Source organism: Physella acuta, unplaced genomic scaffold (assembly GCF_028476545.2).
Source record: "Physella acuta isolate Inbredline_101_S28 unplaced genomic scaffold, ASM2847654v3 ptg001828l, whole genome shotgun sequence".
Taxonomy (NCBI): Eukaryota; Metazoa; Mollusca; class Gastropoda; family Physidae; genus Physella; species Physella acuta.
Genome location: NW_026733337.1, coordinates 155,954 through 162,570, shown reverse-complemented (window position 1 = coordinate 162,570; position 6,617 = coordinate 155,954).

Below are 6,617 nucleotides of genomic sequence, written 5' to 3'. Positions count from 1 at the left end.
TAGAGAAAATTCTATATTTGAACTTAAATAGAATAAGTTTAAGTTTAGAGAATAAGCTAGATCTAGATTAAAAGCCATAACAAATAAAGCGGAAGTGATCTCCCCTAACCTTTCTCGGCTATTCTTATATAACACTACGGGAAATGCAAATCGGGATATAGACATGTTTTTAATCAATTTTGAATTACTTATATACTTATACTTTAAATAAACCGGGAGTGATCTCCCCTAAACTTTCTCGAATATTCTTATATAAAATAACAAGGGGATGGGAACTCGGGCTATAGACATGATTTTTAATCCATTTTAAATACTTACAGTTTTAAAAATAGAATAAAATCTCGTAGACAAATTAATTGCACACCAAGTGAACGCCAAATAAAAAAGCGCATAATAGTGCGCAATATTATTATTACTGTTAAAATTTACATTAGTTTTTTGAGAAATCGGAAGTAGCTTAAAGTACTACTTCCAGTCAACGGAAATGACTCAAAATTTAATAGAAGGTAGAGAATTAGATCTTTTACTTACGTATGAAATTTCATTTATCTATCTGAAATAGTACTCAAGTTATATAGGCATTTGAAAAATTCAAAGTAGGAAAAGTACCACTTCATGTTATCGGAAATCGCTCAAAAGTTGATACGGATCTATGATTTTGATTAAATACTTATATATGAAATTTCATCAACCTAGCTGTAACGGTACTCAAGTTATCGTGTTTACACACGGACAGACAGACAGACAGACAGACAGACACACAGACAAGATTGCAAAATTATGTTTTTCCGTATCAGTGAGGTGTGAAACGTCGAGATTTGTAAAAATCTCGAATTTTTTTTTGCACGATTACAGATTGGATACCTTTATTAATGTTAAGGAAGACACCCACGCTTTTCTTTATAGTTATTTAAATAGTAATAGTAGTCTATAATTTATTTTCTACTTTTTAGTGCATCTATATATATAAAGCAAAGTGGTCAAGTGCCCGATAGGGCACTTCCCGGCGCCGCAGGCGCGTCAAATTTGGCACGATGGTGCCTTGGGTCGATAGAACACGAGGGCCGGTGACGGTTGGCCGAAAAGTCGACGGAGAGGGGGGTCAAAACTGACCTCGACTGACCGGCGCCTTATATGGGCTATATTACGAAAAAAAAATTCCTCCGACGACCCCCCTTGAAATTTTGTGAGGTGGTAGGAGAACGCCTTGGGGTGTCACAAAAAACTCGGCATATCTGGGAAAACTTCGTAAAGGGGTCAAAACTGACCAGTTGTATTTCCCTATATAATCTTTGTATTTTATGGGAAAAACAGAGGGTCATTTCAACGCAGACTTTAGGGTACTTAAACTCAGTATATCTGGCTAATTCTTTGCATACTCTTAGGTCAATGGCTTGACCTTTAGGGAAAACTGTCGGTTTGACTCAAAGCCCTCGACGAGGGCTAAAAAGTGACCGCGAGTGAAATTCTCTTTATATGAGCTCTATTACGAAAAAAAAATTCCTCCGACGACCCCCCTTGAAATTTTGTGACGTGGTAGGAGAACACCTTGGGGTGTCACAAAAAACTCGGCATATCTGGGAAAACTTCGTAAAGGGGTCAAAACTGACCAGTTGTATTTCCCTATATAAACTTTGTATTTTATGGGGAAAACAGGGTAATTTCTACACAAATTTTAGGGTACTTACTCTTTGTATAACTGGCTAATTTTTTGCATACACCTCTATAGATGACTGGGCCGTATGGAAAAACTGTTGGTCAGCATCAAAGCCCTCGAAGAGGGCTAAAAATGAATGCGAGTGAAATTCTCATTATACGAGATTTGGTCAGTTTGTTTATGAACAGGGGAGGTAACTTTTTAATGTAACAATTTTTTTTTTATATTTTGTATACTCTTTTTAAGAAAAAACAAAAATCATAAAGTGCAGCATTGTTTTAAACGAATATTTTGTTATAAATTAAGTTTTGTATTGTATAGAAATATTAAAATTAATTGCAAAAATCATTTAATATAATATTTGATTGATAGTTTTTATGAAAGCCCTTTCAGTTCTAATAACCTTGCGAGTAATAAGTTTGCGAATATTCCATCAATTTATGGTTACAATAAAAGTACCACACTGAATAAATTTAGGCCCTAAGCTTTTAACATAACAGCCAATCACCTATTAATTAATCATTCAATTACTCAACTTTTTTGAAAACCTAAGCGAAGCTAGGCAGTATGCCTAGTCATTACATAAAAGCTTGTTATTAAAACGTTTTTTATGAATTTTTTTTTTTAATCGCATCGCATGACTTTCATTTTTAACTATTGGTCATTAACAATTTCAACTTTATTTATTGTCCTAATTTTTTGACATAAGATTAAATTTGCTTCAGTGATTTGGTATAGATTACATAACTGTCAAAAGTGATTTAATATTTAACTTTCAAGTAATAAAAAACTAAGAACTTTTGGTAAGCCGTGGGAGGGGTGAGCATCTGATAATATCAGTGATATTCAAGTGAGTTTGGCATTAGCTTATAGACTCCAAAACATTCGTGTAGCTAGTAGCTGTATATGTGCATGTTTATATAGGCTATTTATAAAAATATAATGTAAAAAAGCAGGCCCCAACAGGATGGTTGACCATAGGTCCCGCTTAATCCTAACGCAGGCTCTGTATCTGAGCCATAGGTGGACTCTTCTAGTAGCATTTCATTTACAATAACTATAGCAATTTAGTATTACTAGTTAGTATTAATTACTATAAAAATCCAGATGCAACATAATTATCATTTTCGTTAGCAGTCGCTTGACCAATTTACTTGAACGGTGGCCGAAGAGATGGATTTGCAGTTTTACGGCCTTTCAAAAACTGTCAGCTCACTATCTTACAAAAAAAAATCAATGCTTACATTGGTCAGGCAATTTATTTTTAATCAAGCATTTAATGCAAATTGGGAAAAAAATAAGTGCAAATCACCCCCCCCCCCCCGTTACTGCAATCTATTTAGATTCACCATGTTTTATTGTCTACCCCTAATGACACTCCCTAGCTTTATCACTCAAATCTGTTGGTGCTCGCTTTTATTTTTCCTGCTACCATTGCATCAGCTGGGTGACAAAGCCACATGCTTGCTGTCGACTTCATGAGTTAGCGGAAGAGCTAGGGTAGGATCTAGATAATGAATCATTTTTATAGCAACTTCTTGGTAGGGTTTTCTCACTCATTTTATTACAAGTAATCTAATACTAATAGAATAATTGTGTAAAGAGCTAAGCCAAGCACCCTGTTTTCTTTCAATTACTTGGAATTAACAATATAGAAGTAGAAGCTCATAAAAAAACTGTCAGTTCTCCTTCCAGTATTGTGTACTGAACTGGCAATGAATTAATCTAACTCTAACCTGACGTCCAAACTTAATCTAGATCAAATAGTAGTAGTATGAAGGATTGACGTTTAATGTGCTTATGGCTAATCAAAAAGTGATCTGCCTTTCAGTGGTTTAAAAGTTTAACCATCCATTTTTCAATTAAAATTTGATTGAACTAAACATTTTCTTTTTAATTTAAAACATGATAATTATCAGATAATCTTTCTAAAGGTTGTATGCAGTTAGGGTTATTTTGTGTCTACCCTTAGAAAAGACCTATTCAGAGTATTCAGACAGCATTTCATTGCATTACCATTAATGGCCTTAAAAGAGTTGAACTAGATAAAATTGATTTAAAAAAATACAATCCAAAGAAAAAATACAAAAGTGATCATTTAATGATTAAAAATTCTGATAAATGAACAATGATGACAAGAATACAACAAATGAGATTGCCACACAATTTACACAAATGTTTGTGGCACAATCATGTATCATAAAATCCAGTACATTAAATGTGGAATTTCAATAAAACAAGATACTATGGTAACATTTTCCTTTGTGCAAATAAAAGATACAAAATATGAACAAGTTTTCTATATCTAAAAGTTACTACAGAAAATAAACATAAAATATTGGTTATTGGACACTTTAAAAAAAAAATCATTTGATAGCCTGCACTTACAACCGCTGGAGTTTGGTAAATAAAGGAACTAAAAATGGTTTATAAATCCTATAGACAGAATTTGACATCTCTGCAAACATTCAGGGTATCTTTCTCAGCTAGTGCCATCATATCTTCCAGCAAAATTCATCAAGCCTCTACCTAAAGAAGAAATGCACATTATACTTTTCCCAAAAGTAACAATATAACTAGTAGACTACAGAAGCTTAAGCTATAAGGTGGCACACGATACAATCCATACATTTTCAAGGATCTTTTACTATAACACTATTAGAGTTAATTATTTAAAGAAAATCTATTAACAGTAACATGAAAGTATGTACACTATGCGACGTGATGTGACAATTAAAAGTTTTTTGGATATACATATCCTGAAAAGGCTAGCAGTGATAAAGCATACAGAATTTTGCTTAAATTATTTACAATGTTAAAATACATGAATAACTAACAACAAACATGCAAATGACAACTGTGTTCAACTGTACATTAAGTTTTTATTTATGTCTAGCTCTAAAAATAGTCTGTCAATAATAAAACATTGAGATGGAGAAACAAATTCTTTAAAAATTGAAATGTCAAAATGTCTTTAAATTAAAAACAAGTGAAAATATGGCAGGGGGGGGGGGGGGGGGGAGAAGAGAAGATACTTTTTAAGCACACCACTTTAAAGATGCAAACACTTTATAAATATAAAAATACAATAAGGGGTTCGCACTACTGTTCCATGCACATGCAGATCTGTCACATAAAACCAAATAAAACTGTACTTAACATTGGCTACCGTATTACATAAATTAAAATTATGAGTTGCAACAAATGCATCTTTGTGTTAATTACAAATCAATGAGTTAGTACAAAAACTGCCAAAATAACAATGTAAATTAACTGTTAGATACAGGGAACACCCATGCAGTTATTCACAACACTTGTTAAAATCGAGACCAAAGTCATGGCTCAAGACATCACCTTACTATCGGTTTTGTTTTTCAATACAAATTTACATGTATAATCAGTGCAATTACTTTATTTCCAATGACTTTTGAAGGCTAATATAAAAACTTTACAAAATTTGTATTTCCTGTGACCTTTTTAAAGGTTACGGTATCAATTTTAGAAATATAAAAAGATTTTATAAAAATTTAAGGAACCAAATGGTATCCAAACTTGCTACAAGAACTCGAAGCAGCACAAGATGAAAATCCTGCTTTAGCACTGACGTGAAAAACACTTGCCTAAAAAAAGATAGCATCTTGAGCAAAAGCTGACTGGCTGTCTCCTGGTTTCCCACCTGATCCACCCATTCCCGGCCGTCCATAACTGTTCTGTTGCCCAACACCACCACCTTGGCGGAAAAAGTCGCCAGCACCTCCAGCAGAGCCTCCCATGCCTACACCAGGTCTGTCCATGTTACGATAAAAGTCTGCACCACCAACTCCATTTCCATATGCACCAGGTGCACCTACTCCTCTACCTGTGGCAGCACCTGCGCCCGATTGCTCAGCACCTCGACCTGCACCAAGAGGTTTCCTGGAAAAGTGGGTCAATACCGCTTATAAGACAAAATATCTTTTTCTAAGTGTGATGCTACTGCATTCAGTTTAGAGAATCCATATAAACCAAACTTCTTTTAAGGCATAAAGCAGAGTGAAAGCAGCCTGTTAGTCTTCTTAAGAAACTGAAGCCATTTACATAATTACAGCAAACTAGCCAAATTGAAATCCAGTAAACTTAAGTACTTGAATAACTCTACCCAAGCTGTCATGGCAAATACAACACTAACAACAAAGCAATTCAGCCTGTTGTTTCAGTGATTGGAATAAAATAAAAGAAACTGCATGTCCAGTTCACGCCTAGTGACAGAGGGTTACCTTAACCTATGCAGCTTTCCAAATATTAGAAAACATTTTCTTTTAAAAATGTAATCTGTAAATTGAACCAAGACATCCAATAACTATTAGTAAACTGCTTCTTTCTCAAAACACTAACAAATGATGTAACAACAGTTCAAGCTGGATTTTAAAATTTGTTGCAGGGGTTCCACTCTTTAAATTAACACTGTAAATCATACCCCAAATTTTACCAATGTAGCCAAAATTTAAAGTATTTAAAGCCCTAAAACTGTCAATTTTAAAAAAAAATAAAAGTAACTATTTCAATCCTATCATGTTCAATATACAATGCTTAAGTGGACTTTTTGTAACAATCAGCAAACAAACTTAATGTTTAAGGGTTTGTGAATATAAATAAGTCATTTTTAGACCCATCTATAACCCATATTGTTTTTCTAAAGCTCCCCATAGGCACAAAAACAATACAAATCCACTGCTATATTACTAATACTTTGTTTTATACACAGTAGTCACTTTTATAAAGGTAATACAGAAAATTTTAAAATATGCCTAAAAAAAAGCGGCAGTATGCCCAATTTTAAAACATACCCATGTATTTTTAACTTTTTGCACTTCCTATATTAAGCTAAATGGTGTTGTCAGCCCAAATATTTTTCTAACCTTAACATCGTTATATAACTAAAACTAGTCACTGTTAAATGCTGTAACATGGCCTTAATTTA